We start from the raw sequence: 12,594 nt of genomic DNA on the forward strand, positions 1-12,594 counted from the left end.
TACCAACGTTTGGGCTAAAGTTTGAGGTCAAACTTTTAGCCAAACGTTGGGCCTTCTTGCATGCATGTTGGGGTACTACTTTGTCTGCTTGTCAACATTGCAAATTTCATGCCCATTATAGACTATTATATGGTTAGAAAGCTCTGAATGTCAGCTTTCTAACCCAATTAGAATCACCTCAATTGGACATCTACAACTCAAGTTATGCTCATTTGAAGAGGACAAGGTCGCTGGCCTTGGTGTGCAGCGTTTGAGGTAAAGTTTGCCTCAAACGTGGTCAAAAACGCCAGTTCTGGAGGCTCAAACGCATTGTTCACCCCATACTATTATACATTGTTGGAAAGCCCTAAATGTCTACTTTCCAATGCCATTGGAAGCACATCATTTGGAGCTCTACAGCTCGAGTTATACTCCGTCGAAGGTGCAGAGGTCAGTTGGCCTCACTGCAGGTTGCCACCATATTCGTTTATGCACATTTCGGGGCAGTTTTCTCCCTCAATTTTAGTGTCCACCATGCAGTGCCATATATTCCTGGAAAGCTCTTGATTCCTACTTTCCATTGCTTTTTGAATCACCTCATTTGGAGCTCTGTAGCTCAAGTTATTCTTGTTGGAAGTATACCCCTTGTATGCCTTGTGGCGCCAACGTTTGCCAAAAAGCTTGAGGCAAATGTTGGCGCAAGCTTTTTCTCCCCTGGGTGTGTTGGTGTGGCGCCAACGTTTGCCAAAAAGTTTGAGGCAAACGTTGGCGCAAGCTTTTCTTCTCCAGGGTGTTGGTTTTGTGATGCCAACGTTTGCCAAAAAGTTTGAGGCAAACGTTGGCTCAAGCTTTTCTCCCAAAAGTTTGAGCTAAAGTTTGAGGCAAACTTTGGCTCAAACTTTTTGTTCTCTCTTGCTCCTAGCCATTCCTTCTTCCTTCAACCTTCTTCAAAACTCTTTTCACCTATCATCAATCAACCAAACACATCAAAGCTATGCCCCAAATCATAAGATTGTGTTTCTTTCATAATATATGACAATTATAGCACAAATTCTCATGAAAGTGCATTAATTCATCCATGGTTGATTGAATCAAAGAAAACATGGAAATCTACCCAATTTGCTTGCTTATGGCTTAAGAAAGTGCATAAAATCTATTGAAAACAAAGGAAAAAGCATAGAAAAACATGACATGGTGACATGTCATCACAACACCAAACTTAAACCTTGCTTGTCCCCAAGCAAGAAAAGAATCATGCAATAAAGATTAACAATCCAAGGCAAGAAGAATAGCAACTCAATGTTCATGGTAAGCTAGTTTTCTAAGCATGCTACAATCACAAAAGAAATGTAAATGATTGATGCTTCCATCTAGCTCAATGTATGAAATCTTTTTCTTATATTTCTTCCTTGAAACAAGCTTTTAATTTTCTTATTAGCTTCTCCTTTTGGGTGCTTTGCCCCATGAGTTAATAACAAAGCTACGATTCTAAATGCTTTGTTTTCAAGTATTACCACTTGATACATAAGCACCACAAGCATTTGAATTAGAGGACTTCATTAAGCTCATTTGTTTCTTCCCTTTACTCTCTAATCATTGATGCTCAGAACCTTGAGCTTTGAGGGAGTGCTTTTGCACTTGAGCCTAGCCTTGACTTCTAAGTGTTTTGTTTTCAAGCATTTGGCTTGATACATAAACACCACAAGTACTTAACAAATAAATTACCATTGGTACTCAGAGCCTTCGGCTTTCTCATTCTTTCCCTTTTCCTTTTCTTGCCTTTTTTTTTTGCTTTTTCTTTCAAGGTTTTCATGATTTTCAAAAGCTTTCACAAAACGTGCTAGATGAAAACTTCAATTAAATAAAATCTAATGCAATTAAGCAACAATCAAACATACTAGCTTCCCAATACTTTTATGCACATGCTAAATTCTTCTTTAATTCCTTCTTTGTTTATGATCATGATTCTTTACTGCTTTAAGCTTTACAAAACTCAAGTTGGTAGTCATAATGGCATGGCAACATGTTATAAATCAATATTCAAGCTATGCTTTATTCATACACACATGTAAACAGAAAAGATGAAGACAATCATGCATTTTAAGCGCTGGAAACAAATGAGGAGAAAAGGAACTCTACAACCTTGTAGTTCATCTTCATTATTGTTGTCCTTTTTTCTCTATTCTTCCTCCTTCTCTTGCCAAATTCAGAATGCTTGCTCATCCTCAAGCAACAATTAGAACAACGGCTAGAGGCTAAGATGGATCATGAATGTCTTACACAATGAAAAGTTAGTAGTACATGTGTTTCAAGCAAGCAAAAGATAACAATCAAGGCACAAGAGATAGAGACATTGTGATTGCAAACTTAAGAAGGTGAGCACAATACATTGCATAAAAGATAAGTGGCACACCAAACTTAGTGTGACACTTTCACTTGGAATCAATACAAGTATCAAGTAAAGATTTCAAGCAAATTGTGTTGCATAGCAACACCAAACTTAGAATGCAATCCTATGTCCATTTATTTGAATTAATACTAAATGAAAAAAAAAAGAAAGACTGTTTATATGTTAAATACAATCACCAAGTCAAGAATCTGTCATTAATAAAGCTCTCTTGGTGATGTATTATTAAACACAGTAAATAAGCAAACTAAAATGAAAGCATTAAAAACAAAGAATTAACTAAAATAAACAGAATAACAAAATATCAAACCAAAAGAAAATTAACACTGCAAAGACATTATGGTTATGTAGACAAGTGGTGTTGCTGAATGATTTGCATAGAAAAATAGGTGGCACACCAAACTTAGAATCTTGGTGCGTCACTTTCATTTTTGATTTGATGCAATCATCCAAAAGGATTGAAAACAATTTGTTGCAAGGCAACACCAAACTTAGAATGTAACCATATGCCAATTTATTGAATTTAAACAAAACAAAGAACGAAAACAAAGCAGAGAAGAGAAATTATACCTACGGTTGACATGTTGTTCACTTTCTTCCTCTTCTTCCAGTTTGTTAAGAGGAATGACTTCAAGAGAGGAGAAGATTCAGCTATTGCCCCCTGTCTTAGTTTCCTCTCAGCAAGCTTTCTGTTGTACATGGCTTGATTGAGCTTGCTTGCTATTGGTCCAGGGGTTGGATTGCTTGTGGTTGACCTCCTCTTGAATGTTGTCCTTGGTAGTTTGGTCACAATCCTCTTCTTGGTGCTTTTGTTAATTGCCTTCACTTCCTTGAATCCAAGTCCTGGTGGTTGTGTGATTGTTGGAGTTTTCTTTTCATCAAGAGTCTCTTGTATTGGTGGTTCCATGAGCCCTTCCTTCATGTGATTTTCTGCTTCACTTGAGTGTGAATTCTCTGGAATGACTTCCTCACTTTCATGCTCCTCCACTCCTTTCTTTGCACCCAACATTTGACTTAATAGTTCTTTTCTGGAGGAGGTTTGTTGTTCTTCCCAAGATTTCTTCATCTCTTCTTCATATTTTTCGATCACAGATTCAAGGGAAGTTTGTGAGGGTTGTGAATGTTCATGTTCTCTTGTCATCTCAAATGCAGTTTCATTTTCAACCACCTCATTCTTTATTGAAAGTTCACTTGATGCAGTAGCCTCCTCATCTTGCTCTTCCACTTTATCCTTCACATCCATCAATTGGTCTTCATCCTTACTGTTTGATGGTTCTAAGTTTCCCATTGTTTGTTCTAAGGGCCCATTCATCTTCTTGAAGACGATTTCTTTCCAGGATGGGGATTTTGTGTACATTTCCACTAGTTTTCTATGTATTTCAATGGCTTGAAGGTAATCCTCATCTGTTGGTTCAAAAGATGAAGGTTGAGAATAATTTTGGTGACATGGATATATTGTGGTGAAGTTATGTTGAAGGATGTGGAATGAGTTGTGTGATTGATGGGATGACTTGTATGGATTTTGGGGAAAACTTTGTGTTGAGGCATAATCAAGTGATGAAGATCTTTCAAATGAGAAACTGGGATGTGAGGGTGGATGCTCTTCCATTCTTTGGTGATGCTTCCATCCACCATGAGGATAATGATATGAATCATTTTGTGGTGGTGGTTGGTATCCCGTATGATTTTCTTGCTCATCTTGTGTCTCTGAAGCAAATCTCCATGAATTGGAGTGCTCAGAATGTGTATTCTCTTGGTGATATTCCCAGCCACCATTAGAGATTGGTGATGGTGGGTAATATCCCATAAAATTTGTTTGATCATAAGATGAGTTGAACTCCATTTGAATTTTGTAAAACACAACACCAAGGAAAATTGAAATTCATATCTCAGAGATTAATTTCTTAGTGAGGCAATAACTCAAACACCTTGGTTTCAACTTAGAACAGAGAACAAAAATAAAGAAAATGCTTGATCTAGACTTTTCACCCACTTAATCATTGTTGATCTAAATCAATCCCCGGCAACGGCGCCAAAAACTTGATGTGTAATTTTGCAGAAAACGAATTTTCCAAACACACGAAAATAACCGGCAAGTATACCGGGTCGCATCAAGTAGTAAAACTCACGTGAGTGAGGTCGATCCCACGAGGATTGATGGATCAAGCAACTTTAGTGGGTGATTAGTTTAGTCAAGCTAACATTGAGTGATTTGAGTGACAATTGAAGCCAACAGAATGTAAATTTGCAGGAATTATAAAGTGCAGAAAGTAAAATTGCAAGTAACTTAAAGAACAAGAAAGTAAAATAGCTGAAACTTAAATTGCAAGAAAAGTAAATTGCATGAAAAGTAAAGGGGCTGGGGTGCTGGAAATTAAATAGAGCAATATATTAGAATTCAAAACTCCTGCAGCAAGCTTAAATTGCAGGAAAGTAAATTGGGAGCAATGTAAACAGAGAAGCAAAATTGCAGTGAATTAGAACTTAGAGCAATTGCAGAGGAATTTAAAATTGTGCAGGAAATGTAAATGAGATTTGCAGCAGGCTTAATGTAAATTGAATTGAGGAACCGAACAGAAAATGAAATGCAGCTCAATTGCAAAATCTAAATGAGAGGTTGAAGATCTTAGGAAATCAATGAGACTAGAAAACAAGTCTAGATCTCAATTCCTTCCTTGATCCACTAGCAAACAAGATGCAGGAAAATTAAAGATGAAAGCGATGAAATGAACTTTGATTCAAATCACAATTCACTTGAAAGTTTGCAGAAGAAGAAAACAGAGAGAATTCTCAAGGTGAGATTGAAACAGAATTTCTTCAATTCTCAACCCAAGATTCAAAACAAAAAGAAAAACTAAAGAGAGAGAGTTTTGTATTCCTAATGCTCCCTAGTGGAGCTCGCCCCCCTATAAAAATGAAACAGATGCCTATTTATAGGCATTTTTACAAAATGAAAATGAAATTCAAAACAAATTACAATTAAATTTCTATTCTAACTATCTCTTGTGCCTTTGAGTGGTGTCAATTGGGCCCTTGCTCTTGATGGAATTGGGTTGACAAAAGCCTCTGTTGATTGCTCTTGGAGTTGGAGAGAAACCCATTATGAACCGGGCCATGAATCATAAAAGTTTGAGTAAAAGTTTGAGTAAAAGTTTGAGTAAAAGTTTGAGGCAAACTTTTACTCAAACCTTTTATACCAGCTGCCCTTATTTGCTGCTACCAACGTTTGGGCTAAAGTTTGAGGTCAAACTTTTAGCCAAACGTTGGGCCTTCTTGCATGCATGTTGGGGTACTACTTTGTCTGCTTGTCAACATTGCAAATTTCATGCCCATTATAGACTATTATATGGTTAGAAATCTCTGAATGTCAGCTTTCTAACCCAATTAGAATCACCTCAATTGGACATCTACAACTCAAGTTATGCTCATTTGAAGAGGACAAGGTCGCTGGCCTTAGTGTGCAGCGTTTGAGGTAAAGTTTGCCTCAAACGTGGTCAAAAATGCCAGTTCTGGAGGCTCAAACGCATTGTTCACCCCATACTATTATACATTGTTGGAAAGCCCTGAATGTCTACTTTCCAATGCCATTGGAAGCACATCATTTGGAGCTCTACAGCTCGAGTTATACTCCGTCGAAGGTGCAGAGGTTAGTTGGCCTCACTGCAGGTTGCCACCATATTCGTTTATGCTAATTTCGGGGCAGTTTTCTCCCTCAATTTTAGTGTCCACCATGCAGTGCCATATATGCCTGGAAAGCTCTTGATTCATACTTTCCATTGCTTTTTGAATCACCTCATTTGGAGCTCTGTGGCTCAAGTTATTCTTGTTGGAAGTATACCCCTTGTATGCCTTGTGGCGCCAACGTTTGCCAAAAAGCTTGAGGCAAACGTTGGCGCAAGCTTTTTCTCCCCTGGGTGTGTTGGTGTGGCGCCAACGTTTGCCAAAAAGTTTGAGGCAAACGTTGGCGCAAGCTTTTCTCCTCCAGGGTGTTGGTTTTGTGATGCCAACGTTTGCCAAAAAGTTTGAGGCAAACGTTAGCTCAAGCTTTTCTCCCAAAAGTTTGAGCTAAAGTTTGAGGCAAACTTTGGCTCAAACGTTTTGTTCTCTCTTGCTCCTAGCCATTCCTTCTTCCTTCAACCTTCTTCAAAACTCTTTTCACCTATCATCAATCAACCAAACACATCAAAGCTATGCCCCAAATCATAAGATTGTGTTTCTTTCATAATATATGACAATTATAGCACAAATTCTCATGAAAGTGCATTAATTCATCCATGGTTGATTGAATCAAAGGAAACATGGAAATCTACCCAATTGGCTTGCTTATGGCTTAAGAAAGTGCATAAAACCTATTGAAAACAAAGGAAAAAGCATAGAAAAACATGACATGGTGACATGTCATCACAACACCAAACTTAAACCTTGCTTGTCCCCAAGCAAGAAAAGAATCATGCAATAAAGATTGACAATCCAAGGCAAGAAGAATAGCAACTCAATGTTCATGGTAAGCTAGGTTTCTAAGCATGCTACAATCACAAAAGAAATGTAAATGATTGATGCTTCCATCTAGCTCAATTTATGAAATCTTTTTCTTATATTTCTTCCTTGAAACAAGCTTTTGATTTTCTTATTAGCTTCTCCTTTTGGATGCTTTGCCCCATGAGTTAATAACAAAGCTACGATTCTAAATGCTTTTTTTTCAAGTATTACCACTTGATACATAAGCACCACAAGCATTTGAATTAGAGGACTTCATTAAGCTCATTTGTTTCTTCCCTTTACTCTCTAATCATTGATGCTCAGAACCTTGAGCTTTGAGGGAGTGCTTTTGCACTTGAGCCTAGCCTTGACTTCTAAGTGTTTTGTTTTCAAGCATTTGGCTTGATACATAAACACCACAAGTACTTAACAAATAAATTACCATTGGTACTCAGAGCCTTCGGCTTTCTCATTCTTTCCCTTTTCCTTTTCTTGCCTTTTTTTTTTGCTTTTTCTTTCAAGGTTTTCATGATTTTCAAAAGCTTTCACAAAACGTGCTAGATGAAAACTTCAATTAAATAAAATCTAATGCAATTAAGCAACAATCAAACATACTAGCTTCCCAATACTTTTATGCACATGCTAAATTCTTCTTTAATTCCTTGTTTGTTTATGATCATGATTCTTTATTGCTTTAAGCTTTACAAAACTCAAGTTGGTAGTCATAATGGCATGGTAACATGTTATAAATCAATATTCAAGCTATGCTTTATTCATACACACATGTAAACAGAAAAGATGAAGACAATCATGCATTTTAAGCGCTGGAAACAAATGAGGAGAAAAGGAACTCTACAACCTTGTAGTTCATCTTCATTATTGTTGTCCTTTTTTCTCTATTCTTCCTCCTTCCCTTGCCAAATTCAGAATGCTTGCTCATCCTCAAGCAACAATTAGAACAATGACTAGAGGCTAAGATGGATCATGAATGTCTTACACAATGAAAATTTAGTAGTACATGTGTTTCAAGCAAGCAAAAGATAACAATCAAGGCACAAGAGATAGAGACATTGTGATTGCAAACTTAAGAAGGTGAGCACAATACATTGCATAAAAGATAAGTGGCACACCAAACTTAGTGTGACACTTTCACTTGGAATCAATGCAAGTATCAAGTAAAGATTTGAAGCAAATTGTGTTGCATAGTAACACCAAACTTAGAATGCAATCCTATGTCCATTTATTTGAATTAATACTAAATGAAAAAAAAAGAAAGACTGTTTATATGTTAAATACAATCACCAAGTCAAGAATTTGTCATTAATAAAGCTCTCTTGGTGATGTATTATTAAACACAGTAAATAGGCAAACTAAAATGAAAGCATTAAAAACAAAGAATTAACTAAAGTAAACAGAATAACAAAATATCAAACCAAAAGAAAATTAACACTGCAAAGACATTATGGTTATGTAGACAAGTGGTGTTGCTGAATGATTTGCATAGAAAAATAGGTGGCACACCAAACTTAGAATCTTGGTGCGTCACTTTCATTTTTGATTTGATGCAATCATCCAAAAAGATTGAAAACAATTTGTTGCAAGGCAACACCAAACTTAGAATGTAACCATATGCCAATTTATTGAATTTAAACAAAACAAAGAACGAAAACAAAGCAGAGAAGAGAAATTATACCTACGGTTGACATGTTGTTCACTTTCTTCCTCTTCTTCCAGTTTGTTAAGAGGAATGACTTCAAGAGAGGAGAAGATTCAGCTATTGCCCCCTGTCTTGGTTTCCTCTCAGCAAGCTTTCTGTTGTACATGGCTTGATTGAGCTTGCTTGCTATTGGTCCAGGGGTTGGATTGCTTGTGGTTGACCTCCTCTTGAATGTTGTCCTTGGTAGTTTGGTCACAATCCTCTTCTTGGTGCTTTTGTTAATTGCCTTCACTTCCTTGAATCCAAGTCCTGGTGGTTGTGTGATTGTTGGAGTTTTCTTTTCATCAAGAGTCTCTTGTATTGGTGGTTCCATGAGCCCTTCCTTCATGTGATTTTCTGCTTCACTTGAGTGTGAATTCTCTGGAATGACTTCCTCACTTTCATGCTCCTCCACTCCTTTCTTTGCACCCAACATTTGACTTAATAGTTCTTTTATGGAGGAGGTTTGTTGTTCTTCCCAAGATTTCTTCATCTCTTCTTCATATTTTTCGATCACAGATTCAAGGGAAGTTTGTGAGGGTTGTGAATGTTCATGTTCTTTATATGTTGGTGGATCACCGTTGTCAATGGCTACCATCCATCCTCTCAGTAAAAATGGTCCAAATGCGCTATCACCGCACGGCTAATCATCTGTCGGTTCTTACTCATGTTGGAATAGAATCCATTGATTCTTTTGCGTCTGTCACTACGTCAAACACTCGCGAGTTTGAAGCTCGTCACAGTCATCCCTTCCCAGATCCTACTCGGAATACCATAGACAAGGTTTATACTTTCCGGATCTCAGGAATGGCCGCCAATAATTCTAGCCTATACCACGAAGACTCTGATCATGAACCAGGAGGCTAAGAGATACACACTCAAGCTAATGCAGATAGAACGGAGGTGGTTGTCAGGCACGCGTTCATAGGTGAAAATGATGATGAGTTTCACGAATCATCACATTCATCAGGGTGAAGTGGGAGTGAATATCTTAGAATAGAAATAAGCGTGATTGAATGAAAAAACAGTAGTAATTGCATTAATTCATCGAAACACTGCAAAGCTCCTCACCCCCAACCATGGGGTTTAGAGACTCATGCCATCAGAAATACAATGTGAAGTGTAAAAATGTCATGAGGTACATAGTAAGTCTCTAAAAGTAGCTTTTATACTAAACTAGTAGCTACGGTTACAGAAAATAAGTAACTAAGTGCAGATAGTGCAGAAATCCACTTCTGGGGCCCACTTGGTGTGTGCTTGGGCTGAGCATTGAGCTTTACATGTGTAGAGGCTTCTCTTGGAGTTAAACGCCCAGTTGCAGCTTGTTTGTGGCGTTTAACTTTGGTTTGTAACCTGTTTCTGGCGTTTAACTTCAGAATAGGGCAGGAAGTAGGCGTTTAAACGCCAGTTTGCGTCGTCAAAACTCGAAAAAAGTATGAACTATTATATATTGCTGGAAATCCCTGGATGTCTATTTTCCAACGCAATTGAGAGTGCACCAATAGGACTTTTGTAGCTACAAAAAATCCATTTCGAGTGCAGGGAGGTCAGACTCCAACAACATCTGCAGTCCTTTTTCAGCCTCTGAATCAGATTTTTGCTCAGATCCCTTCAATTTCAGCCAGAAAATACCTGAAATCACAGAAAAACACACAAACTCATAGTAAAGTCCAGAAATGTGAATTTTGCATAAAAACTAATAAAAATATACTAAAAACTAACTAAAATATACTAAAAACTATGTAAAAACAGTGCCAAAAAGAGTATAAATTATCCGCTCATCACAACACCAAACTTAAATTGTTGCTTGTCGCCAAGCAACTAAAAACAAAATAGGATAAAAAGAAGAGAATACACAATAAATTCCGAAAATATCTATGAAGATCAGTCTTAATTAGATGAGTGGGGCTATTAGCTTTTTGCTTCTGAACAGTTTTGGCATCTCACTTTATCCTTTGAAGTTTAGAATGATTGGCATCTATAGAAACTCAGAATTCAGATAATGTTATTGATTCTCCTAGTTCAGTATATTGATTCTTGAACACAGTTACTTTTTGAGTCTTGGCCGTGACCCTAAGCATTTTGTCTTCCAGTATTACCACCGGATACATAAATGGCACAGACAAATAACTGGGTGAACCTTTTCAGATTGTGACTCAGCTTTGCTAGAGTCCCTAGTTAAAGGTTTCCAGAGCTCTTAAGCACACTCTTTTTGCTTTGGACCACGACTTTAACCGCTCAGTCTCAAGCTTTTCACTTGACACCTTCACGCCACAAGCACATGGTTAGGGACAGCTTGGTTTAGCTGCTTAGGCCAGGATTTTATTCCTGTGGGCCCTCCTATCCATTGATGCTCAAAGCCTTGGATCCTTTTTACCCTTGCCTTTTGGTTTAAAGGGCTATTGGCTTTTTCTGCTTGCTTTTTCTTTTTCTTCTTTTTTTTTTCATATATTTTTTTTCGCCACTTTTTTTTATTCTTTTTTTCTGCAAGCTTTTCACTGCTTTTTCTTGCTTCAAGAATCAATTTTATGATTTTTTCAGATTATCAATAACATTTCTCCTTTTTCATTATTCTTTCAAGAGCCAACAATTTTAACATTCATAAATAACAAATTCAAAAATATGCACTGTTCAAGAATTCATTCAGAAAAATAAAAAATATTGCCACCATATCAAAATAATTAAACTATTTAAAAATTTGAAATTCACGTGCTTCTTGTTCTTTTGTAATTAGGAACATTTTTCATTTAAGAAATGTGAAGGATTTATGGGAGATTCATAACTTTAAGGCATAGACACTAAACACTAATGATCATGTAGTAAAGACACAAAACATAGTCAAATATAAAGCTCAAAACCAAAAAGCAGAAAAACAAATAGACAAGGAGATTAAGGAACGGGTCCACCTTAGTGAGGGTGGCGTCTTGTTCCTCTTGAAGAACCAATGGTGCTCTTGAGCTCCTCTATGTCTCTTCCTTGCCTTTGTTGCTCCTCTCTAATGGCTTTTTGATTTGCAGTCAAATGCTCTACCACTGAACTACGGACCCTTAAGATGAACCTCTCCATTTCTCATGACTCGGGGGTGGAAGCAACTGCCTTCCTTTTCCTCTTTCTAGAGGTTTCTCCGGCCTTAGGTGCCATAAATGGTTATGGAAAAACAAAAATCAACACTTTTTACCACACCAAACTTAAAAAGTTTGCTCGTCCTCGAGCAAAAGAAGAAAGAAGGGAGTAGAAGGAGAAGTGGAGGAGATGGAGGTGTGTGAATTGGTGGGTTTGGGAGGGGAATGGTTTGAATTTGAATGGTGAGGTAGGTGGGGATCCTGTGGGGTCCATAGATCTTGAGGGGTCAAGGACTTCTCATCCCTGCTCCATTTAGGCGTATAAAATGCCCTTAGAGTGCAATTCTGGCGTTAAACACCTGGTTACAGCCTGTTTCTGGTGTTTAATGCCAACTTTTCGTCCCTTTTTGGCGTTTAATGCCAATTTGGTGCTCTGTTCTGGCATTAAACGCCAGCTTGTTGCTTCTTTCTGGTGTTAAATGCCTAGAATGGTGCCAGACTGGGCATTTAACGCCTATTCTGCTACTCTTACTGGCGTTTAAATGCCAGTAAATCTGTCCTCTAGGGTGTGCTATTTTTTATGCTGTTTTTATGACTTCACATGATCATCAACCTAAAGAAAACATAAAATAACAATGGAAAATGAAATGAAAAAGTAATTAACATAGATAAATAAGATTAGGTTGCCTCCCAATAAGCGCTTCTTTACTGTCAATAGCTTGATATTACTGAGCCTTATAGTTTGCAATGTCTGCAAACCATGGAGTTTCCTGAATAGCAAATAATTGCTCATCCGGATAGGTTTCAGAGATCTCAGTAGGATGGAGGGATGCTCCTGCTACTGGTTCTATCCGGGACAGGTGATCAGCTACTTGATTCTCTGTCCCTTTTCTGTCTCTTATTTCTATATCAAACTCTTGCAGAAGCAACACCCATCTTATGAGTCTGGGTTTTGAATCCTGCTTTGTGAG

The sequence above is a fragment of the Arachis hypogaea genome, chromosome 20 (assembly GCF_003086295.3).
Source record: "Arachis hypogaea cultivar Tifrunner chromosome 20, arahy.Tifrunner.gnm2.J5K5, whole genome shotgun sequence".
Lineage (NCBI taxonomy): Eukaryota > Viridiplantae > Streptophyta > Magnoliopsida > Fabales > Fabaceae > Arachis > Arachis hypogaea.